This window comes from Lithobates pipiens, unplaced genomic scaffold (assembly GCF_037356315.1).
Source record: "Lithobates pipiens isolate NorthernLeopardFrog02 unplaced genomic scaffold, aLitPip1_a1.2 Scaffold_1, whole genome shotgun sequence".
NCBI classification, from domain to species: domain Eukaryota; kingdom Metazoa; phylum Chordata; class Amphibia; order Anura; family Ranidae; genus Lithobates; species Lithobates pipiens.
Window position 1 is genome coordinate 119,332,556 of NW_027507685.1, and position 26,689 is coordinate 119,359,244.

Below are 26,689 nucleotides of genomic sequence, written 5' to 3' on the forward strand. Positions count from 1 at the left end.
GTTCCTCTGTTTCCTGGTCCTGCTTACCACTTCCTGTTGTGACCCGGATTGCCTGAAGACTACTCTGATTCTCTCCTGACTTGTTTAATGGACTTCCTGCTCTTAGCCTTGCTGGCTCCCGGACTGATACCTATGTTTGACCCTCAGCCTGCCTCTGGAATATCCTCTGTCTTCTGCACTTGGTCTTGCTGGTTCCCGGACTGATACCTGTGTTTGACCCTCGGCCTGCCTCTGGAATATCCTCTGTCTTCTGCGCTTAGCCTTGCTGGCTCACGGACTGATACCTGTGTTTGACCCTCGGCCTGCCACTGGAATATCCTCTGTCTTCTGCACTTAGCCTTGCTGGCTCACGGACTGATACCTGTGTTTGACCCTCGGCCTTCACTCCAGGTGTTAGAACCCCTGCCGGGAATTCCCTTCTAACAAGTTCTGAGACCATCTGCACGGGCATCTCTTCCTTCAAAAGACCTTCTGCATACAAGTCACCTGCTGGCAACCCGTGCCTCTCCGTGCCCTGTACCCACTGTTCCATCCTCAGGGGTACTGTGCACCCAGCTGCAAGGGAAGCCGCTCTCAGCACTTCGGCTCTGGTGAGTACCTGACAGTACAAACCAGTCATGTCAGAAGCCGACAGAGCTGGCTCACCTCTTGAGGCTCTCTGCCAGCAGGTTGCAGCCCTCACTCAGGCAGTGCAGCGACTCCAGGATGGCTACTTTCAGATTGAAGGCCGTCTACAGCACCTGGCGATCTCTCCCAATCCATCGGATCCTTCACCTTCTACAGCCAGCAGCTCTTCCGCTTTGCAAGCTCAAGGCGGTGCTACACCTGCAGTAGTCATGACCCTTCCGGAACCCAGGGTCCCTACTCCAGAGCGTTTTTCAGGCAACCGAAAGAAGTTTAGGGCGTTCAAAAACGCATGCCTCTTGTACCTGGCCCTGCAGCCCAGGACTTTCCACTCTGTATCAGTGAAGGTGGGGTTCATCATCTCCCTGCTTTCCGATGAACTGCAGTCCTGGGCCCATAACCTCCTGGAACAGAAGAGCTCCCTTGTCAATTCCGTAGAGACCCTTTTTGAAGCCATGTCACAACTGTACGATGACCTTCAACGCACCGCTACAGCCGAAGCCATCCTGCACTCCCTAACCCAGGGAAAAAGACCAGTAGAGGACTATATTGTAGAGTTTCCCAAATGGTCTGGGGACACTGACTGGAACAAGGCTGCCCTTAAATACCAATTTTGCCTGGGCCTCTCTGAGACCCTAAAAGATGAACCCTGCATCTTTAGAAGACCTGGTCCAGTTGGCTACCAAGCTTGACCGACGTCTACGGGAGCGTCGCTCTGAGCGTTTTCAGTCATCTAAACCCACGATGGAGGAAGGGGGCTCTATGTCCCTCACCTCCACTTCTCAGCACCCCACTCCTTATTTGTGGGGTTCCTAATCCCCCCCTTTTCTTCTTCACCTTTTACTTAGTGGCAACCCTGCCTCTCCTTTCACTTATGGTTTCACCAGCACCGGTTTTCAGCCCTTTATTTTCACTCTCTTGTACCACTAGTACAGGTTGATGAATTAATCATCACCTCACCTCCTTTATAGATATGCCTCGGTTCTCGCGCCAGCCTTGGTTGGCAACCGTTTCGTCTCTGTGGGGCCCCCTACTGCGGCTCCCGGTTGGGGGTACTCTGGATGGCTTATGGTTCCCCCACCACTACACCACCATTATATAGAACTCTAGTGAGTATATTTACATACCGTAGTTATAGGGGTTTTATGCCCCATCCCTGATTATATCTGCCTTTGTCTATCTCGCTTTCGCTCAAATTCATATCTTTACAGTTATCGATACTACATGTGCTTGCTCCTGACGAGTGGCATGGAAGCCACGAAACGCATAGAGATAATATCTGCCGTGTTCTCTTCAGATTCTCTACAATAGGATCAATTACTCATCCCTACAGGTTTAAATGAGGCCTTAGGTCCTGCAGGTTATATCGTATACTTATTGCTGTACTCCATTCGGATTGTTGGTGAACTAGGGAATTTTATTGAGTGATTGATTGCTTTACCCATTATTATCTTTTGTTATTATTGTTTATCATTTTATTTTGATATGAATATTACAATGTATGTCTATCTACTTTATGACCCATTTGTGCATTTTATGTATAATTACATGCAATTTGTGATTATCATTTGTATGTTCTAGTATCATGTGAATAAAATTCCCTTATGATCACCCAATTACTTTTTTGCAGTCACGTGCTTCATGCAAAGTCCCACTCCCCTTTTGGGGGCTGAAAAAGCCCCCTCTTCCTCCATCATTTACATTGGGATGGAAATGTATGACCTTACCAGGCCATTATTTCAATAAAAGTCCCTAGGGATTGAAATGTGTGACCTTACCAGGCCATGATTTCCTGAAAGTCCCTAAAAACCCCTCCTTCTCTCTTTGTATCATCTAAACCCAAGTGGAAGCTACCCCGGGTACCCCCCTTGCCTACACCTGCTCCAGTCCCTTCCTCCTCTGCTGACAGCGAACCCATGCAGCTGGGCCTAATCCAGGCTCCGCTCACCCCTGACAAAAGACTCCGTCGACGTCAAGCCAACCTTTGTCTGTACTGTGGTGAATCGGGTCATTTCCTGTGCAGCTGCCCTGTAAGGCCCAGTAAGTGCCGACCTCATGTTGCTATGAATTCTCAAATTTCGGGTTTCACCCAATCTCACCTTGTCCTCCCGATTTCATTACAGGTGGCGTAAGAGGAGGTTCGGCTGGGAGCCATCATTGACTCTGGAGCCTGCAGTTGTTTCATGGACTTAACTTTAGCTCGGAATCTGCACATCCCTCTCTGCACTAAGAAACAACATCTTCAAATCCACCTGGCTAATGGCTCCCTACCCTGCTCTGGTCCCGTGACCCAAGAAACAAAACCGATCTTGACATCCACTGATTCTGGCCATCGAGAATTTCTTTGCTTCGACATTATCCATTCTCCGATGTTTCCAATCATCCTCGGGTTTTCTTGGTTACCAGCCCACGACCCACTGATTAACTGGAACAAGAAGGAAGTATGCTTTCCTTCTCCCTACTGTTCACAGCACTGTCTCCTGCCAACCTCCCACAAGTCCACCTCTTGCTTGACAATACAAACTAGTCCTGATAATCTCCCGCATGTCCCTTCAGCTTATTACTTTTTGGACATTTTTGACAAGAAAAAAGCTGATACTCTGCCGTCCCATCGGCCCTATGACTGTCTGATTTGCTACCCAGTTCCGAAATACCATTTGGGCGGATCTTCCCATTATCGGAAACAGAATTGGAAGCTCTGCGCTCTTACATTGATGAAAACCTAGAAAAAGGATTTATCCGACCATCCCCTTCTCCAGCTGGCGCAGGCATTTTTTTCATTGAGAAAAAGGATGGTTCACTCAGGCCCTGTGTGGACTACAGGGAACTTAATAAAATTACTATTAAGAACCGGTACCCGCTTCCCCTTATCCCTGAACGCTTCCAACGCTTAAGAACTGCTAAGGTATTCACTAAGCTAGACCTGCGGGGAGCATATAAAATTTAGTCTGAATCCGTGATAGAGATGAGTGGAAAACGGCTTTCAAGTCTAGATTCGGACACTTTGAATACCTAGTGATGCCCTTTGGGCTCTGCAATGCCCCCGCCACATTCCAACACCTCGTCAACGATATATTCAGTGAGTATCTAGACAACTTTGTAATTGTGTATCTTGACGATATTTTGATTTTCTCCAACTTACTTGAAACAGACCGAACACACGTCAGGAAGGTCCTCCTCATCCTCAGAGAGCACAGGCTCTACCTAAAAGGAGAGAAATGTGAGTTTGAAAGAGACACTATCCAATTCCTCGGGTTCATCCTCACTACAGGGGGAATCTCAATGGACCCACAAAAGGTCAAAGCTATCCAAGAATGGCCAGCACCCACAGACAAGAGATCCATTCAGCGATTTGTTGGCTTCGCCAACTTTTATCGCAGGTTTATTCAGGGATGATCCATGATCATTTCCCCTATTACTCAACTAACCCGTCAGCAAGTTAAATTCCAATGGTCTCAGCAAGCCCAGGAGGCTATTGATGAACTAAAGAGACTTTTCACATCCGCCCCCATCCTCCGGCATCCCGACCCAAGTCTTTCTTATGTATTGGAGGTAGACGCCTCCGAATCCGCAGCAGGGGCAGTTCTTTCTCAAAGGAGTGGCCCGAAGGCTCTCCTTCACCCAGTTGCCTTCACCTCCCGGAAACTCAGTCCTCCAGAAAGGAATTACGATGTCAGGGACCGAGAACTTCTCGCTATAAAATTCGCCCTGGAAGAGTGAAGATATCTATTGGAGGGTGCGTCTCAACCCATCATGATCTTCACAGACCACAGGAACCTGGAGTACCTCAGAGCTACCAAACGCCTCAGACCCCGACAAGCACGCTGGGCCCTCTTTTTCTCAATTCAATTCAATTTCCACATTACCTACCGCCCCGGTTCCAAAAATGGAAAAGCGGACGCACTCTCCCAAATGTTTCAAGAAGCCGCAGAACCATCTGAACCTGCAACTATTCTGTCTCCACACAACTTCCTCCAAATCATCCAGCCTGACCTAGAAACAGCCATTAAACAAGCCACTGATCAAATCTCCGAAACGACAGCATCCTCCTTAGAAAAGAAACATGGTTTACTATGGGCACACAGCAAGATATTCATTCCTCCCTCTGTAAGGCTCCGGATTTTGCAGACCTTTCATGATCATAAGATGGCAGGACATTTTGGGGTCCAGAAGACTGCTGATCTGATCTATCGCTCCTTCTGGTGGCTGGGTTGGAGGAAGGATTGCAGGAACTATGTCCAGTCTTGTATTATCTGCCAATGAAATAAGGGGGCTAACGCCAAAGCATGGGGACTTTTGAGATCCTTACCTGTTCCCGAACGTCCCTGGAGAGAGATCTCTATGGATTTTATTGTGGATCTGCCATCTTCAGACAAGTTTACCACGGTCGTAGTAGTAGATCGCCTCTCGAAGATGGCACACTTCCTACCCATGTGTGGCACTCCCTCTGCTGCGGCTACAGCATTTTCATCAAGGAAGTCGTGAGGCTACATGGCGTCCCCTCCAATATCGTATCTGATTGGGGAATTCAGTTCATCTCCAAATTTTGGAAGGATCTCTGCAAGGCACTGGAGATCAAGACCTCTCTATCTTCCGCATACCATCCGCAAAGCAACGGGCAAACAGAACGAATCAAACGTTAGAGCAATACCTCCGTTGCTTTTGCTCCTGCTCCCAAGACGATTGATCTTCTCTCCTGCCCTGCGCGGAATTCGCCTATAATAACTCTGTACATTCCGCTACCAACCAAACACCATTTTGGGCGAACTATGGCTATCACCCTTCTTTCCTGACCGATTCTGTCCCTGGAAGAGTGAAGATATCTATTGGAGGGTGCGTCTCCGCTCCTGCAGTCCAAAAACGGGTAAAGTCAATTCAGGACAATTTCCTACAGATTCAAGAGGCCATGAAGAAGGCTCAAAGAGATTATGAGGTGTACTACAATAGAGGAAGAAGGAGTTGCCCGAGTTTCAAGATCGGGGATAAGGTTTGGTTATCTTCTGCCAACCTGAGATTGCCATACCCGTCACGGAAGCTCGTTCCCAAGTTCATTGGCCCCTTCGAGATCAAAAGGGTGGTAAACCCAGTAGCTTTTGAACTGGCACTACCTAGTTCGTACAAAATTCACCTGGTGTTCCATGCATCCCTATTAAAACCAGTGATTCCGAGCTCTTTTACCGGAAGACAAGTGACACCACCTCCACCCGTCAAAGTTGAAGGTGAGGAAGAATCCCTTAACGGGGCATAATGATTATACAGCGGTACTGGATTGTGATCATAAGGGCGATTTTCCCTTTGCGGGGGGCCCCAGTTCTCTCGTTGTCCATTTCCATAATTATATGGTGGATTTCTCCCTCGTGGTCCATATGTCCCCTGGGATGGGCCTCTATTCTCTCTTTAAATATAGAATGGTCTATTCCAATTATTGTTACCATTATATGGTTTCTTATTATTATTCTTCCAGTACGGCTTTTTTCCCTTATTTTGTGAAGTGTTAAGGATATTGTGGTCTTTGATCACAATTCTGCGGGGTGGAATAATTGTGATCATTTTGTCCTTCATTAATTTTTGGATGTCTTGGAGAATATTTTTGTTGATCATTCGGATGTGGTCTCATTTGAGTCTTATCCTGTTGTGGGATTTTTTCTGGTGTCGAAAATGTAGAGATGGGGTCAGGGTGGCCGGTTTGGCTCTGCCATTTGAATACCTCATCCTTTTTAAAATCATTAATATCTCTAATATACTTTTTGCTTTACTGGACAAGGGCTTGAAATATGCACCAATAAAAAACCTGGATAAGTTTGAGACCTACCGTATTTATCGGCGTATAACACGTGCCGGCGTATAACACGCACCCCAAGTTTAGGAGGGAATTTTAAGGAAAAAAACTTTTAGGAGGGAAGATTAAGGGGAAAAAAAACTTACATTTATATGACCATCAGTGTCATCTGCAGCCTTGTCCACCATTGCAGCCTTGTCATGCAGCCTTGTCCACCATTGCAGCCTTATGCAGCCTTGTCCACCATTGCAGCCTTATGCAGCCTTGTCCACCATTGCAGCCTTGTCCACCATTGCAGCCTTATGCAGCCTTGTCCACCATTGCAGTCTTGTCCCCCATTGCAGCCTTGTCTATTTTATTTGCAATTTGTTTTTTATTTTTTAAAAATGCCGCCGCCGAGATACAGAGCCGGATGTGTATCTCAGCGGCATGCGGTAGTTCTCGGCGGGCCTTCGGCTCTTCTCACCAGCTTTCGGCCACCTTCGGCCATTCTCGGCAGCTTTCGGCCGCCGAGAACGGCCGAAGGCGGCCGCAAGCTGCCGAGAACGGCCGAAGGCGGCCGCAAGCTGCCGAGATTGGCCAAAGATGGGCGAAAGCAGCCGATAATGGCCGAAAGTCACCTTAAAGAGCCGAAGGCGGCTGAAAGCCGCCTAGAGGCTTAGAATTTTCAGGTGATCGGTGTATAACACGCACCCACGATTTTCCCCTGCTTTTAAGGGGAAAAAAGTGCGTGTTATACGCCGATAAATACGGTATATACAGATCAAAAAATATGTTAGAACCCTGAATATTAAAAAATATATAGCCAGTAACCCCACTAAAAAACGACTACCTATGGAAAATCCAGATGCTGTTCACAGTTCTCTAAGGAACAGATCTATTTTTAATCCACCTATGAACAATAATAAACATGTAGATGTTTAAAAAAAAGCTGTGGTTCAAGATTTGAAGGAGTTGAAAATTAAAAAATCAGAGGGACCTAAGTTTATAAAAAGTGGTAAAAAAAGAGACCATGAAGAACCTTTTGGAAGATAGGGGTACATATACAATATTACCTAGTAACCCGGTATTTAGGTGTAGGAAGGCGTTGGAACAGGTCGTACATTTAGGCTTGAAGAAAAATATTTTAAATAAAAAGGAAGCAAAATTTTTGGTTCCTGAGTCATGTAGAACTCAAGTTATCTATTCGTTGCCTAAGATACACAAAGACAATGTGAATCCGGCACCAAGACCCATAGTCAATGGGATTGATTCCCTGACCTCAAGAATTGAACAATACTTAGATAATTATCTACAACCAGCAGTGAAACAAACTAGAGCTTACTTGAGAGACACCAAGCAAGTACTACAATTGATTGAAGAGGCCCCTATAGGAGAGACACCATGGATATTGGCAACCGCAGATGTGGCTTCTTTATATACAATAATCCAGCACCACCAGGCATGTGAAGCCACAAAATGGGGTTTAAGAAAATTCTCTACTTTGCCATGCTTTCAGAGAAAATATTTAATTAAATGTTTGGATTTTTGTTTGAAAAACAGTTATTTCTGGTATGACCGAAGTTATTATCATCAGAAAGTAGGCGTAGCAATGGGGGCAAAATTTGCACCTAGTGTGGCATGCTTGTTCATGTCCCAATGGGAAGAAGAGGCGGTTTTTAAAAATCCCCCAGAAGAACTTGTAACATTCAAGAGGTATATTGATGATATCCTAATATTGTGGAAAGGAGAGAGAAATAATCTGATCACTTTTCTAGAAAGGTTAAATACAAATGATAGGAATATCAATCAATCTGGGAGATAATTGATAAGGCAATCTCGTTCTTGGATTTAGAGATCTGGCAAGAAGATAAAATACTATATACTAAAACACATTTTAAAAATGTCGACAGAAATAGCTACCTGCCAGTAGACAACTGCCATCACCGGACCTGGCTATGTAATATCCCAAAGGGACAACTGATCCGGTTACGAAGAAACTGCTCCCACTCCAAGGACTTTCTGACACAAGCGGAAAAAATTGGACAAAGATTTGCCAATAAAGGATATAAAAGTGAAGACATGAAGACTAAGATTACAGAAGTAGAGAAGATGGATAGAGCAATGCTAATAAAGGACAAACCACCCACTACTAATAAACCTAATGGAGTACCAATAATACTGAACTATAATGTGCAATATAGAAGAATTGAGAAAATGATAAAAAAGCATTGGCATATATTACGATCAGATATACACCTTCAGGAGATACTACCCCAATATCCAAAAATTATCTATAAGAGGGCACCAACTCTAAGGGACAAGATTGTGAAGAATATCCCTGACCCTCCACATAATGGTCTAACCTTCTTTACAGGAAAGGGGTTTTACCCGTGCAAACGTTGTTATGCTTGTACAAGAACTAAAAGACCTGTTGAAAAGAAATTAAATTTTACTTCCACAAGTACTGGGAACCTTTATGAAATTAAAGACTTTATATGCTGCAACACGGAAGGAGCTGTATATGCCCTCCAATGTAGCTGTGGCTTACAATACGTTGGGCGAACAAAAAAGCCCCTAAGAGTAAGAATCAAGGAGCATGTAAAAAATATCACTACTGGCTTTGATAAACATAGCGTGTCTAGACATTTTAGCACCCACCATAATAAGGACCCCACCCATCTTACTTTCTGGGGCATAGGACCATATAAAAAACATTGGAGAGGGAGCCATGAAGTTAGGACACTTAGCCAATTGGAATCTAAGTGGATTTTTATTTTAGATACCTTTACACCTCAAGGCTTGAATATAGACTTTGATGTAAATTGTTTTATTAGTGATTTTTAGCCTTATGAAAATTAGTCGGGAGCATTTAAATCTAGCTTAATCACCTTATAGTGTATATTTAATATATTTATTTTCCCTTGGTCTGTGTAAAGAATCTGGTTCCTTGGACATCATTTCCGGTGTCCGTCTTAGCTTACCTTCAGGTAGCTTAGAATATAACTTTGTTTCAGTATTTTCTTTTTTATACATTTTTAATTAATTTTAATTTGTTGCTGAATTTTTTATTATTTTTAAGTAGATTTTTTAAACTGGATTTTTCAAATTGGCTACAATGAAGGACTACTTGTTAGTCCAATTATTGATGCCAATAGAATATGTAGGAAGTACGCCCCCATTGTGGGGACTACATTTCCTTTATTAATATTTTTAATATGTTGGGGGTTTTTTTCGGGCCGTTTGCTGTATAGTATATTATTACCATCGCATCCCTGCCGTATGATGCTCTTTGGCAGAGACCGTGCCCCCTTTTCTTGATTTGGTCTTAACTAGAGAAGGAAAAGATATCTATATTCGGACTTATTCGAGAAGAAAAAGATATCTATATACGTTTGGATGTACAGTAAACTATTACAGGCGAAACCGAAGCCTTAGTAAAATGCCTGCATGGATGTTTATCCATGTATGGCTCCGGGAAAATGGTTGCTATACTATTTAGGCATAGGAAAAATGACGGCGGATGTAGTTTAATTGGCCATTTGACTTTGAGTTGTGGGATGGCTCCGGGAAAATGGGTGACGGTCGGTCATATAAAAAATGGCCGCGGTTGTAGCCTGATCCACTAAAAAATGACTGCAACAATGTTATTCTATGGAGACTTCGGAATAATGGCGAGTATACATGTTAGTATAAAAGACACTTCCGTAAACCTATATCCCATTCCCTGATGAAGTCACGTGATATGTGACGATACGCATTGGAATAGGAGGAACTAGGACACCGGAAGTGACGTCCGTGATACGAGCGGAACGGTCGATTGTTTCGATATGCAAACTGTCTGCTTTATGTTTGTGAGTACCTTTCCATTACTTTTTTAATTAATAAAAGTTTTTACGTACTTCACCATTGGAGCCTACCTCTCTTTTCCCTATAAGACCTTGATGTATATACTGAGTTATCAACACCAGCCGTGGGGATAATACCAACCTCCCAGGAGTAAGGATATAATGTCCTGGATTGTCTACCTTTTTTTTTTATCAAATAACTTTTTATTTGTATAGTATCAAGCATTACATGTCATACACTTCAATGCAATATTGGTGGAACCAAGAATGAAGAGTTAACGAACAATAAGTGCTTATCGGCCTATGGAGTATAGCCACTTGGAGCAGGTACAAACCAGGCCAGGTAGTGCTGTCCGCAGGCATTAGGATCATCATCAATAGTGAATAAAAAGTAAAGTTCAACCAACAGTAAACTGATCCTCAAATCTCTGTTTCTAATAAAGAGTTACATGCTGAGGCAGCAGGTATCGACTGAAAGTGCTATATACTTGTACTGATACATAACATAATCAAACATACTCTCCTGGGAGAGTTTGAAGGAAAGATGGAAGTGAGAAAAAAGCAAGAAGCGGGAAAGAGAGGGGGATACCGAAAGGGAGGTAAAGAGAAGAAAAGAGGGAAAAACAAGAAATAGGGGTGGGTAGTCACCATAGGTATTCCGCATGTCTGTCAGGGCCGGTCTTCCCTGAGGTTCCAGGGATTCCAAACCACATCATGCGCTTCCAACCGGTCCTGTATCCTGGCGGTCATCTTTTCCATTAGCTCCACGTCTCTGATTCTGGCGTGTAGTGCACCTGGGGTAGGAGGTTGTGTCTTTTTCCAGTGAAGAGCAACAAGACACCGCGCTGCTGTCAGGATATGTCGGGATAGTTTCTGTAGGGATTTTGACAGTTTGGGAAAGGGGACACCAAGCAAAAAGGTTTTGGGGGTCAAGTCCAGCTGTCCGTCCAGAATACTAGTCAAGAGACATTGGACCTCTGTCCAGAAGGGGACTATATGGGGGCACTGCCAGTAAATATGTAGGAGGGTGCCCTTATGCTCCAGGCAGCGCCAGCACCTGTCCGTTGTTTATTTATTGTGCTGGATTTTGTTTTATTTATGAGGAATTTGATTGCACTTTATTATCGCACTAATTGGAGGTTTGAGTTTCACATATGTGATTTTGGATATATGAATCTCTAAGCACTGGACAATTTACTACCCTCCTCCTTTTTTGATGTGACTTAAGCACCTGACACTTTAATCACTTATTGCATTGTTTACTGTTCTTGCATAATCTGTTTTTGCAATTTCCGGATTACACTGTTTTGCACCTTTATGTAATCTGTTTACCTTGGGAAAACCTGCTAGGGGTTACTATTGAATTTGAATTAATTTTATGCACTAGGCACTTTAGGTTAGCATAATACTCTAAGGTAGCGCAACACCATTTATTTGATTTTGACAAACGTTTTTGGTGGTAGGGCTTATACCTCTGTCGGTTTCTGCTGCAACCTGCCCTCAGTGTTAGTTTATGTTTTGTATGATAGCGCGGGATACTCCAACTCTTTCTATTATACTAAATAACCCACATATCCCTGCTGCAGTCATGGAAGTGTTTTCCTTTATGGAAAAAAGAAAAATTAATATAGAGGAAGTTTTTAATAGTTCTGACTCCAATTCCCCAAAAATGGTGAGTTAGAAAGTTTAATGCGTAAATTGGGTCATAACATGGAGAAAAAGGTGAGTCTATGGTGGGACGTGACCACCTTTGAACAATACTTAAAGGATAACATAGTACCCAGTTGTCTCATTTGGGATGTATCTCCCAATGACGAACTTCTGGACCAAGACTCTATGGACGAATGGTTCAAATTCTATGCTTACTCCCTGTATTTTCTCTATGTACCAAATAAAAATCGTTTGTAAACAAAAAAAAAAAAAAAAAAAAAAAAAAAAAAAAAAAAAAATTCTTTAACGAGAAGGGTCTAGAACTTTTGGAATTCCTACTAAAAAGAAAGCAAAGGAAGCTGAAAAAAATCGATCAGGCAATAGGAGAAATTAAAGGTGAACTAGAGACCCATAAGGAGAAACCTGAATTTATTTCCCTAACTACACAATTGAAGAAGGATCTCAACAGGAAAGATAAGGAGGTCCAAAATAGGAAAAGCAAAAAGTATATTAGAGATATTAATGATTTTAAAAAGGATGAGGTATTCAAATGGCAGAGCCAAACCGGCCACCCTGACCCCATCTCTACATTTTCGACACCAGAAAAAATCCCACAACAGGATAAGACTCAAATGAGACCACATCCGAATGATCAACAAAAATATTCTCCAAGAAATCCAAAAATTAATGAAGGACAAAATGATCACAATTATTCCACCCCGCAGAATTGTGATCAAAGACCACAATATCCTTAACACTTCACAAAATAAGGGAAAAAAGCCGTACTGGAAGAATAATAATAAGAAACCATATAATGGTAACAATAATTGGAATAGACCATTCTATATTTAAAGAGAGAATAGAGGCCCACCCCAGGGGACATATGGACCACGAGGGAGAAGTCCACCATATAATTATGGAAATGGACAAAGAGAGAACTGGGGCCCCCCGCAAAGGGAAAATCGCCCTTATGATCACAATCCGGTACCGCTGTATAATCATTATGCCCCGTTAAGGGATTATTATGATGATGAGAGAGATGAAAGAACACAAAACTACTTCTCAGACCCATATCAGAATAGAGATTTTTTAGAGAGAGGGATGGTAAACCATCCCCCAAAGTGGCCAATGGAACCAAGAGGCCCAAGGAAAAGCCCAGGAAGAAGAGAGGAAAGAGAGCTGGAAAGAGAACACAGACCAAGAAGAAACTAAAGGGTGAGGGTATCTTTAATCTAAGTGGAAAACCCTTGTCACATGAAGAGATTGGAGTACTGGACAAGGGCTTGAAATATGCACCAATAAAAAACCTGGATAAGTTTGAGACCTATATACAGATCCAGAAATATGTTAGAACCCTGAATGTTAAAAAATATATAGCCAGTAACCCCACTAAAAAACGACTACCTATGGAAAATCCAGATGCTGTTCACAGTTCTCTAAGGAACAGATCTATTTTTAATCCACCTATGAACAATAATAAACATGTAGATGTTTTTAAAAAAGCTGTGATTCAAGATTTGAAGGAGTTGAAAATTAAAACATCAGAGGGACCTAAGTTTATAAAAAGTGGTATAAGTAAATTGACAAAGAGAAATGATATTGTTATTCGCCCCGCAGACAAAGGGGGAGGTATTGTAGTTCTCTCCAAATTACAATACAAAGAGACTATGAAGAACCTTTTGGAAGATAGGGGTACATATACAATATTACCTAGTAACCCGGTATTTAGGTGTAGGAAGGCGTTGGAACAGGTCGTACATTTAGGCTTGAAGAAAAATATTTTAAATAAAAAGGAAGCAAAATGTTTGGTTCCTGAGTCATGTAGAACTCCAGTTATCTATTCATTGCCCAAGATACACAAAGACAATGTGAATCCGCCACCAAGACCCATAGTCAATGGGATTGATTCCCTAACCTCAAGAATTGGACAATAATTAGATAATTATCTACAACCAGCAGTGAAACAAACTAGAGCTTACTTGAGAGACACCAAGCAAGTACTACAATTGATTGAAGAGGCCCCTATAGGAGAGACACCATGGATATTGGCAACCGCAGATGTGGCTTCTTTATATACAATAATCCAGCACCACCAGGCATGTGAAGCCACAAAATGGGGTTTAAGAAAATTCTCTACTTTGCCATGCTTTCAGAGAAAATATTTAATTAAATGTTTGGATTTTTGTTTGAAAAACAGTTATTTCTGGTATGACCGAAGTTATTATCATCAGAAAGTAGGCGTAGCGATGGGGGAAAAATTTGCACCTAGTGTGGCATGCTTGTTCATGTCCCAATGGGAAGAAGAGGCGGTTTTTAAAAATCTCCCAGAAGAACTTGTAACATTCAAGAGGTATATTGATGATATCCTAATATTGTGGAAAGGAGAGAGAAATAATCTGATCACTTTTCTAGAAAGGTTAAATACAAATGATAGGAATATCAATGTATCGTGGGAGATAAGTGATAAGGCAATCTCGTTCTTGGATTTAGAGATCTGGCAAGAAGATAAAATACTATATACTAAAACACATTTTAAAAATGTCGACAGAAATAGCTGCCTACCAGTAGACAGCTGCCATCACCGGACCTGGCTATGTAATATCCAAAAGGGACAACTGATCCGGTTACGAAGAAACTGCTCCCACTCCAAGGACTTTCTGACACAAGTGGAAAAAATTGGACAAAGATTTGCCAATAAAGGATATAAAAGTGAAGACATGAAGACTAAGATTACAGAAGTAGAGAAGATGGATAGAGCAATGCTAATAAAGGACAAACCACCCACTACTAATAAACCTAATGGAGTACCAATAATACTGAACTATAATGTGCAATATAGAAGAATTGAGAAAATGATAAAAAAGCATTGGCATATATTACAATCAGATATACACCTTCAGGAGATACTACCCCAATATCCAAAAATTATCTATAAGAGGGCACCAACTCTAAGGGACAAGATTGTGAAGAATATCCCCGACCCTCCACATAATGGTCTAACCTTCTTTACAGGAAAGGGGTTTTACCCATGCAAACATTGTTATGCTTGTACAAGAACTAAAAGACCTGTTGAAAAGAAATTCAATTTTACTTCCACAAGTACTGGGAACCTGTATGAAATTAAGGACTTTATATGCTGCAACACGGAAGGAGCTGTATATGCCCTCCAATGTAGCTGTGGCCTACAATACGTTGGGCGAACAAAAAGGCCCCTAAGAGTAAGGATCAAGGAGCATGTAAAAAATATCACTACTGGCTTTGATAAACATAGCGTTTCTAGACATTTTAGCAATGGGAACAGAGGGGCGCCAGACTGTGTGCAGTATAAATCATATATTTAATAAAAACAAGTAGTAACTCACAGGTTAAATTAGATGAGTTCAGTATGCAGTGAAAATCGCCAGTCCTGGAGTGTCATAAATGTCTTCCCTTTGCAGCCTGGGGCACTGGTGTGATCTTACAGGGATCCAGAAAATGCTGGGAACCAGGAGGCAGGAAACAAGAAGCAGCTGGTCGTGACTTCACAGGAACAGGAAATGTGATTATTCACAGTGGCAAGGAATGGTAATGCATTTCGAAGCTACAGCTTCTTCATCAGACCATGATTGGCTGGCAAACCTGGCAGTCTTATATTGCAGAGGAAATAGAAACAGAGAGATCTGATGGGCTGGCCAGCCCATCAATCAAATACACAGATTCAAAGAGGTAGAATGCTGGAGACCGAAGAGAATGTAAATATGAGTAAGAAGCTTGCTGATTAATAGTGGAAGATAAGTTTATAACGTTTGCAGAAATCGATCAATTCACTAATTGATTAAATACATAAATATAAAATGTATAAATATACCTCAAATTTTAAATGAATACATTTTTATAAGTAAATTAACTAAAAAATTAATTAAGAAAATTATTAGCAATTTGGAAATCAATTGATTATTATAAATTATAATGAATTAATAAAATGGTGAGAATGGAGGAAAGAGAGGACTCTATGCTAGGTATAATATTAAGGTTCTAAGTTATATCATGACCAAAACATCATGTACATGTTTACAACATGCAGTTGTAAACATGTAAATGTGCAACAAACGCATGTATATACGTGAGTATATACAAACATCTTTCTGTCCCAATACTCTCTAGAGGGAACATAATATTGTATAAAAAAGGGGAAGGGGGAAGAGAAAAAAAAAAAGGGGGGGGGGGAAGGGGGTAGTAAAAACAAAAAGGGGGGTGGTAAAAAAAACCACAAAAAAAACAAAACAAAAAAAAGGCGGTGCCAAATTTGTGTCTGTTGCCCAAATGAGCTATTTAGTGGATAAAACTGGGTATCCATTCACCAGTAACCGGGCAACCCACTGAGGCATGACCAGGGGAAAATCACACCAGCACCTGATTAAATAACAGTGCTGATTTCGATCTCCTCGTTCATTCCTCTAGGCGACATAGTATCCAAAGTGAAAATCCAATACGTTTCCTGACGACACAGTCTTTTGAAACGTTCTGCTGGGGGAAATTTATCTGGAATTGATTCAAGGACCCAAACTTTTAGATCCTTGGATGATTGTTTATGATATTCTAGAAAGTGGCGGGGGACACTGTGTTTAGGGAGACCAGCATCGACAAATCTGCGATGTTCCCCAAATCTGGCTCTAAGGGCTCTGATTGTACGGCCCACATATAGCATGCCACAAGGGCAAGCTAGACAGTAAACCACAAACATGGAAGAACAGTTATGGAAGGTGTTGAATGTGTATGTCTTACCCTTATGAGCAAAGGATTTTTGACCATGTTCAATATGAGCACAAGTCAGGCACAGGGATTTTTTACACTGAAACATGCCCACCAGAGGAATGAGTGTTAGTTGAATGTTATTGGAAATAGATTGGGCAGATTTAATTTTGCTAGGAGCGATTTTCCCTTTTATATTTGGAGCCTTCCTATAGGCAAATTGTGGCACTGTAGGAATAGTGGTTTTTAAGTGTGGGTCTTGCTGTAGTATAGACCAGTGTTTTTTGAAAACGCTCTCCATTTTCCAGTGTTTGTTGTGATATTGGGTTATGAATCTTGTTCCTACATTTTCTTGTGATCGCTGTTTTGATTTTGGAATGTCATCGGTATTGTAAACCATATGAACCTGATCGATGAGGTCTGGGGGGTAGCCTTTCTCTATAAATTTCTATTTGAGGTGAACACTTTGTGCATTATAGTCCTCCAACCTAGTGCAATTGTGCCGTAACCGGCAAAATTGACTTTTGGGGACATTTTTAACCCATCTCGGATGGTGACAGCTGGTGAAATGTAAAAAAGAGTTCCCTGATGTGGGCTTGGTGTAACCTTTAGCTATAATTGTGGACTCCAGGTCCAAAAAACAAAGAGAAGTGGCATTTATTTCTGAGGTAAAGGAAAGACCAAAATTGTTAGTTGCAGTGTGATAGAAATTCCTGTACAGTATGAGGAGGACCATCCCAGATGATAATAATGTCATCGATGTAGCGCCCATAGAAGACCAGGTGTGCTGCGAATGGGTTATGTGCCCATATGTACCTGGTCTCCCGTAGGCCCATTGTGAGATTTGCATAACTGGGGGCAAAATTTTCCCCCATAGCAGTCCCAGTATTCTGAAGGTAATAATCATCCTCAAAGTTGAAGTAATTATGTTCCAGGCAGAATCTGGTCGCTTTCAGAATAAACTGTGACTGTCTGGAATTGATGTCACTGTCCTCGGATAAAAAATGCAAAACCGCCTGTAGTCCAACCTCATGCGGGATCGAGGTGTACAATGAACACACATCCAACGATACCCACAGATATGTTGGTTCCCAAGTATATGGTTGTAATAACTCTAGGAGATGGGTACCATCCCGGATATACGAGGGGAGAGCTTGGGCCAGAGGTTGGAGGAATTGATCAATGTAGAGAGAATAACTGGTGGTAATACTCTCCATGGATGCCACAATGGGTCGTCCAGGAGGATTCTCAAGGTTCTTGTGTACCTTTGGAAGATGGTAGAAGTATGGTACATTGTAATATTCTCTATGGAAGAAAGAGGCTTCAGCTTTAAAAAGGACACCCTCAGATGAAGCTATGGTAATCAAATTCTTGGATTCCTTGATGAAATCTGGTAAAGGGTCTGTTTTTAGTTTTGTATATGTGCTACGATCAGAAAGGAATTTCTATCACACTGCAACTCTAACAATTTTGGTCTTTCCTTTACCTCAGAAATAAATGCCACTTCTCTTTGTTTTTTGGACCTGGAACTCAGTCACCAAGAGTCCACAATTATAGCTAAAGGTTACACCAAGCCCACATCAGGGAACTCTTTTTTACATTTCACCAGCTGTCACCATCCGAGATGGGTTAAAAATGTCCCCAAAAGTCAATTTTGCCGGTTACGGCACAATTGCACTAGGTTGGAGGACTATAATGCACAAAGTGTTCACCTCAAACAGAAATTTATAGAGAAAGGCTACCCCCCAGACCTCATCAATCAGGCTCATATGGTTTACAATACCGATGACATTCCAAAATCAAAACAGCGATCACAAGAAAATGTAGGAACAAGATTCATAACCCAATATCACAACAAACCCTGGAAAATGGAGAGCGTTTTCAAAAAACACTGGTCTATACTACAGCAAGACCCACACTTAAAAACCACTATTCCTACAGTGCCACAATTTGCCTATAGGAAGGCTCCAAATATAAAAGGGAAAATCGCTCCTAGCAAAATTAAATCTGCCCAATCTATTTCCAATAACATTCAACTAACACTCATTCCTCTGGTGGGCATGTTTCAGTGTAAAAACTCCCTGTGCCTGACTTGTGCTCATATTGAACATGGTCAAAAATCCTTTGCTTATAAGGGTAAGACATACACATTCAACACCTTCCATAACTGTTCTTCCATGTTTGTGGTTTACTGTCTAGCTTGCCCTTGTGGCATGCTATATGTGGGCCGTACAATCAGAGCCCTTAGAGCCAGATTTGGGGAACATCGCAGATTTGTCGATGCTGGTCTCCCTAAACACAGTGTCCCCCGCCACTTTCTAGAATATCATAAACAATCATCCAAGGATCTAAAAGTTTGGGTCCTTGAATCAATTCCAGATAAATTTCCCCCAGCAGAACGTTTCAAAAGACTGTGTCGTCAGGAAACGTATTGGATTTTCACTTTGGATACTATGTCGCCTAGAGGAATGAACGAGGAGATCGAAATCAGCACTGTTATTTAATCAGGTGCTGGTGTGATTTTCCCCTGGTCATGCCTCAGTGGGTTGCCCGGTTACTGGTGAATGGATACCCAGTTTTATCCACTAAATAGCTCATTTGGGCAACAGACACAAATTTGGCACCGCTTTTTTTTTACCACCCCCCTTTTTGTTTTTGTTTTTACCACCCCCCCCCCTTTTTATTTTTATTTATTTATTTATTTTTCTCTTCCCCCTTCCCCTTTTTTATACAATATTATGTTCCCTCTAGAGAGTATTGGGACAGAAAGATGTTTGTATATACTCACGTATATACATGCGTTTGTTGCTCATGTACATGTTTACAACTGCATGTTGTAAACATGTAAATGATGTTTTGGTCATGATATAACTTAGAACCTTAATATTATACCTAGCATAGAGTCCTCTCTTTCCTCCATTCTCACCATTTTATTAATTCATTATAATTTACTCATAAAAATGTATTCATTTTAAATTTGAGGTATATTTATACATTTTATATTTATGTATTTAATCAATTAGTGAATTGATCGATTTCTGCAAACGTTATAAACTTATCTTCCACTATTAATCAGCAAGCTTCTTACTCATATTTACATTCTCTTCGGTCTCCAGCCATCTACCTCTTTGAATCTGTGTATTTGATTGACGGGCTGGCCAGCCCATCAGATCTCTCTGTTTCTATTTCCTCTGCAATATAAGACTGCCAGGTTTGCCAGCCAATCATGGTCTGATGAAGAAGCTGTAGCTTCCAAATGCATTACCATTCCTTGCCACTGTGAATAATCACACTTCCTGTTCCTGTGAAGTCACGACCAGCTGCTTCTTGTTTCCTGCCTCCTGGTTCGCAGCATTCTCTGGATCCCTGTAAGATCACACCAGTGCCCCAGGCTGCAAAGGGAAGACATTTATGAGACTCCAGGACTGGCGATTTTCACTGCATACTGAACTCATCTAATTTAACCTGTGAGTTACTACTTGTTTTTATTAAATATATGATTTATACTGCACTCAGTCTGGCGCCCCTCTGTTCCCATTTCTACACAGAGCTCATCGCTTCACTCTAAGGGTCCTTTCACACGGGGCGGATCAGTTCTGATCCGCCCCGTGGATGTCCGTTTGCTCAGCGGGGATCACTCCGCCGATCCCCGCTGAGCAGGGAGATGACAGGTCTGTCTCCGCACACTGTGCAGGGACGGACCTGTCACAGCGCCGCTCTCCCCTATGGGAGATCGGATGACGACGGACCGCAGTGCCCGTCGTCACCCGATCCGATCCGCAGACGGATGGAAAAATAGCTTTTTCCTCCGTCACACTTTTTCGGATCGGAGCGGGTCGGATGTCAGCGGACATGTCACCGCTGACATCCGACGCTCCATAGAGCTCTATGGAGCACCCGTTCAGGTCCGCCTGAAAAACTGACAGGCGGGCCTGAACGGGACGTTAGTGTGAAAGGGGCCTAAGGGAGCTGCCTCCAGGTGCTAATCATACAAGATCTGGGATCATTTATGGACATAATGTTTTAAACAAATGTTTTAATATCATGTGTGCTTATTCACACACATTTTATGTATACCTATATTCCAGTTGTTATATAATTTTATGTTATCACCATATCTAGCGCCGCTGTTCACCCTTGTCTAGACATTTTAGCACCCACCATAATAAGGACCCCACTCATCTTACTTTCTGGGGCATAAAACCATATAAAAAACATTGGAGAGGGAGCCATAATGTTAGGACACTTAGCCAATTGGAATCTAAGTGGATTTTTATTTTAGATACTTTTACACCTCAAGGCTTGAATATAGACTTTGATGTAAATTGTTTTATTAGTGATTTTTAGCCTTATGAAAATTAATCGGGAGCATTTAAATCTAGCTTAATCACCTTATAGTGTATATTTAATATATTTCTTTTCCCTTGGTCTGTGTAAAGAATCTGGTTCCTTGGACATAATTTCCGGTGTCCGTCTTAGCTTACCTTCAGGTAGCTTAGAATATAACTTTGTTTCAGTATTTTCTTTTTTATACATTTTTTTAATTAATTTTAATTTGTTGCTGAATTTTTTATTATTTTTAAGTAGATTTTTTGAACTGGATTTTTCAAATTGGCTACAATGAAGGACTACTTGTTAGTCCAATTATTGATGCCAATAGAATATGTAGGAAGTACGCCCCCATTGTGGGGACTATATTTCCTTTATTAATATTTTTAATATGTTGGGGGTTTTTTTCGGGCCGTTTGCTGTATAGTATATTATTACCATCGCATCCCTGCTGTATGATGCTCTTTGGCAGAGACCGTGCCCCCTTTTCTTGATTTGGTCTTAACTAGAGAAGGAAAAGATATCTATATTCGGACTTATTCGAGAAGAAAAATATATCTATATACGTTTGGATGTACAGTAAACTATTACAGGCGAAACCGAAGCCTTAGTAAAATGCCTGCATGGATGTTTATCCATGTATGGCTCCGGGAAAATGGTTGCTATACTATTTAGGCATAGGAAAAATGGCGGCGGATGTAGTTTAATTGGCCATTCGACTTTGAGTTGTGGGATGGCTCTGGGAAAATGGCTGACGGTTGGTCATATAAAAAATGGCCGCGGTTGTAGCCTGATCCACTAAAAAATGGCCGCAACAATGTTATTCTATGGAGACTTCGGAATAATGGCCGCCATACATGTTAGTATAAAAGACACTTCCGTAAACCTATATCCCATTCCCTGATGAAGTCACGTGATATGTGACTATACGCATTGGAATAGGAGGAACTAGGACACCGGAAGTGATATGAGCGGAACGCTCGGTTGTTTCGATATGCAAACTGTCTGCTTTATGTTTGTGAGTACCTTTCCATTACTTTTTTAATTAATAAAAGTTTTCACGTACTTCACCATTGGAGCCTACCTCTCTTTTCCCTATGAGACCTTGACGTATATACAGAGTTATCAACACCAGCCGTTGGGATAATACCAACCTCCCAGGAGTAGGGATATAATGTCCTGGATTGTCTACCTTTTTATTGTTCTGCTGTTTACCTTACAGCAGTAAGGTAAGGGGCCACTCCACCTGATGTGCGTTGAGCACTGAAGAGGCACAAGAGGTTACACTCACTGGTTTTCTGGCACTCTTTATCTGGAGAAGCACCTTATGAACCACGTGTCACTTTACTTTTATATAGAGACTCAATTGTATTTATTTTTTTAATTTGCTATATTTGCACTGTGTGACTCACACTTATGCCAGTATTGATGTATTTGTTTATTAATTGTACTGGATTTTGTTTTACTTATGAGGAATTTGATTGCACTTTATTATCGCACTAATTGGAGGTTTGAGTTTCACATATGCGATTTTGGATATATGAATCTCTAAGCACTGGACAATTTACTACCCTCCTCCTTTTTTGATGTGACTTAAGCACCTGACACTTTAATCACTTATTGCATTGTTTACTGTTCTTGCATAATCTGTTTTTGCAATTTCCGGATTACTCTGTTTTGCACCTTTATGTAGTCTGTTTACCTTGGGAAAACCTGCTAGGGGTTACTATTGAATTTGAATTAATTTTATGCACTAGGTACTTTAGGTTAGCATAATACTCTAAGGTAGCGCAACACCATTTATTTGATTTTGACAAACGTTTTTGGTGGTAGGGCTTATACCTCTGTCGGTTTCTGCTGCAACCTGCCCTCAGTGTTAGTTTATGTTTTGTATGATAGCGTAGGGATACTCCAACTCTTTCTTCCAGGACTGCTCCCCAGCCTAGAAGGCTGGCATCCGTTGTCACCGCTTTCCAGGATACTGGCAGAAAGGTTTTCCCCTTTTGGAAGTTGCTGGATATCAACCACCAATTTAGGCTCTGACGTACGTCGGGGATAAGCTTATTGGAAAATCCAAAGCCTGAATTTTCTTGTTCCAGACCGACAGGATGGTGTTTTGTAGCAGTCTTGAGTGAACCTGCGCATAAGGGACGGCCTCGAAGGAGGCCACCATTTTCCCTAACAATCTCATGCACAGCTGAGTGTAAGGATTTTTCTTTGCTTTGACAAGTTCAATTAGTTTTATTATGGAACTGATTCTTGTCTGGGGTAAAAATACCTTCTTTTGCATGGTATTCATGACCAGCCCTAAATACTGTAATCTCCTTGATGGGTTTTAAGGAGGATTTTTCTAAGTTGAGTATCCAATCCAGAGATTCCAGGTAGTTTACAGCTGTGATTAAACTTTGGTTTAGACCAGAGACTTAATGATCTATTAAAAGTAGATAGTCTAAATAGGCTAGGACAGTTATGCCCCGAGCCATTAATCTGGCTAAAGGAGGTGCCAGAATTTTTGAGAACACCTGAGGTGCGGTGGCTAGACCGAATGGCAGCGCCACAAACTGAAAATGATGATTTTCTATCTCGAAGCATAGAAATTTCTAGTGAGCGAGAAATATTGGCACGTAGAGGTATGCATCCTTGATATTGATTGATGCCAAAAACTCCCCTCCTTGCAAAGTGGAAACAACCGATCGTTCCTTTCGCATGGACTCAATCCATATATTTAAGTGCCAGTTCAGATCTTTGAGATGTAGAATGGGTCTTACCTCTCCGTTTGGTTTTGGAACCGTGAAAAGGTTTGAATAAAACCCTGAGCCCTGTTCCTCTAAGGGAACCTCTGATATCACCAGCTGGGATAAGAGATGATCTAGAGCTAGAAAGAGAGACTTCCTTTTCTCTGGATCCCTGGGAACATTTGATCTTAGAAAACGAGGAGACAGAAATTCTCGGAAACTCTAGTTTGTAACCTAGAGAAACTGAGGAAGCCACCCATCTGTTTTGGCATTGTTTCTGCCAGATCTTTTAAAATTGCAGAATTCTTCCCCCCACCCGAGCGAGCGGGAGCGCCCCTTTATAAAGAGGCTTTAGCATTCTGTTTTGCTGGCTTTCTGCCCCAAGACCTCTTTTGACCCTGGTGCTGCCCTTGCGGTCTTCCTCTCGAACCTGATGGTGGAGGCCGTCGAGACTGCCTAGAGGTTGATGCCCCTGGCACAGGTGAGGAAGAACGCTTAAAGGAGAAATGTTTAAACTTCTTTAAACATCAATTGCTGGAACCCCCCCATTTCTTATAAAAATCCTCCTCCATAGGATACAATGTAGAAAACTTTCTAGGAGGATAAAACTGTTAATCCCGGTGTTCCCATTCAGAATATATAAGCTTTTTTAGCCATGAATGAATAGGAAAAGCATCCTCTGGTGAGGGAGGTTTTAGTGATCCCAAACCAGAGGTGGATTCATCAAGAAACTGCGCTGCAGGCAGCAAAAAGTTTAAACGAACCAATTTAGTAAGGGAGTGTACAAGCAAACTGTCTTGTGATACTACTCCCTCTATATTGGGATCTTCGGAAGAGGATATATTAGCAATTTCTAAATCTCTTTGAAGATCTTCCTGATCCGCTACCCCTTGCACCTCAATATGAGGGTCCTAAGCACTGGATGGGGATCTGCTACGTTTGGACCCACTATGGAGAGTGATCATAGCGTCAATCTTCTTTTGCAAATTAGAATCGGTAGAAGAAAAAGCCTCCTGTGTGATATATATATATATATATATATATATATATATATATATATATAGGGGCTGAAGTGTCCAGCGCTGCTGCAAAAATCAGTCTCCCCTGACGACTCAATCTGACCGGCCGCATCACTCTCAGAAGAGGATGACATTCTTTTGGAAATTGATTTAGGTTGTTGTGAAACCCTTTGAGGAGTTCCTGGTCCCTCTTCCACTCATAGCCTGAAGCACAAAGCAGAGGCACTACCAAAAAGAATGTACACTGCTAGGCTATAGTCCAGCAATACAATGCCGCTATTAATGCCCAGCCTGAAACAGTAATAATGTGTCAAGGGGAAATGCCTGTGTCACCAAACCTGACACCAAACAGACACAGCGCTGTTTCCAGCATAAGGCAGTAAGTGCTCAATACAGCCCCCAGTGGAAACACATAGGCATGGCAACATTATATACTTAAAGGCAGGGCCGTCTTTAATTTTGATTGGACCCTGGGCAAACATTTTCTTGGGGCCCCCCCTCCATTCTGAGGCATACAAAAAAATAGCAGGTAGACTCAAAATCAGTTTACTGCAGCAGATCACGCAGCGATTGAGACTGCGGACATACTGCAGGAGACAACCAGAGACTGCGGACATACTGCAGGAGACAATCAGAGTTATTTATTACTTATACAATGACATGATTATCCAATCCTTTCTCCCTTTTAAAAAAAATTATATTTTGTATGTCATTTTATATGTAATAAACAACTTATTTTATATAAGTTTTATGTTGTTGTGTATTAGTACCGAGATAGTCCACCATAGCCAACTGGGCAGGAATTATTTGTAGGGTTAGCCTCAGCAACTACCCTTCTAGTCCCACACTCCCCTGTTTCTCTCCCTTTGGATCCCTTTAGATTGTAAAGTGCTGCACAACCTGTTGGCACTATATAAATCAATAACATTAATGAAAAAACAACAAGTACTGTTTTCCACTGCGATCACGCTCCTTAGCATACAGTTCATTCAGTTTTCCTCTAGTTTTGTAATAGAAAGCATAAACGCATATACAGGCAGATCGCAAGAGGAAGGCAGGAGCCTGACATTGCACCTTTAATCTGCAGATCGCAGGTGCAATGCTCTGCACAGGTTGCAGGTTGTTTTTTTTGGAAGGTGAACTTACCCTTTAAGATCTTTGATTCAGTCATGTGACTGTTGTTTTAAAATCTCATTGGAGCTGACAACATAACTTACAAATAAAAATGATGTGAATATATATATATATATATATATATATATATATATATATATATATATATAAAAGAGTAAATTATCAGCACTATATATGTACCTCAAATAATCAGGATTGTTATCCTGGTGGAATTGTCAGTGCAGCCCTGCTCACACCATGTGCTCCATGTACACAGAACCTCACTGGGCGAATGACAGCCTGGTGGGTGTACCTACCCCACCTCCCAGCCAAGTCACAGGCAGTTTGCGAATACTGTCTGCTTCAGCACTATTTCTGATTGGACGCTGCCGTATTTCTAGGACCGTCTTCTGGTAGAAGGGAGACAACCTGCCATCTATGAGAATCCGTCCTCATTAAAAGCCACTATAGAGGGGGCGGGGCCGGGAGCTCCACTGACGCTTCCACTCCAATCACTGGCTCTCACTACAGCCGCTCTGTTCGCTGCACACAGGCTGCATGGGGCGGGGTCAGAGAGCCAGTGGAACTCCTGGCCCGCCCCTCTCTGCTGGCTAGCGTGGGAATACAGCCTTCTGTGCACTCTGCAAAGCTGTCATTGGGGGCCCCAATTCATGGGTAGCGCGGGGCCCCCAACAAAGATTGGGCCCAGGGCAGGTGCCCTGTTTGCCCTGCGCTAAAGACAGCCCTGCTTAAAGGAGATATTCATAAGAAAAACTCAAAGATATTTATTAGAAAACTCCAGTTACCTTCCCCCTGCAGGGTTTTCTGAGATAAACCCAATCTTTCCCCTTCACGATGGGCTCCGAAACCTTCAGGAGCAGG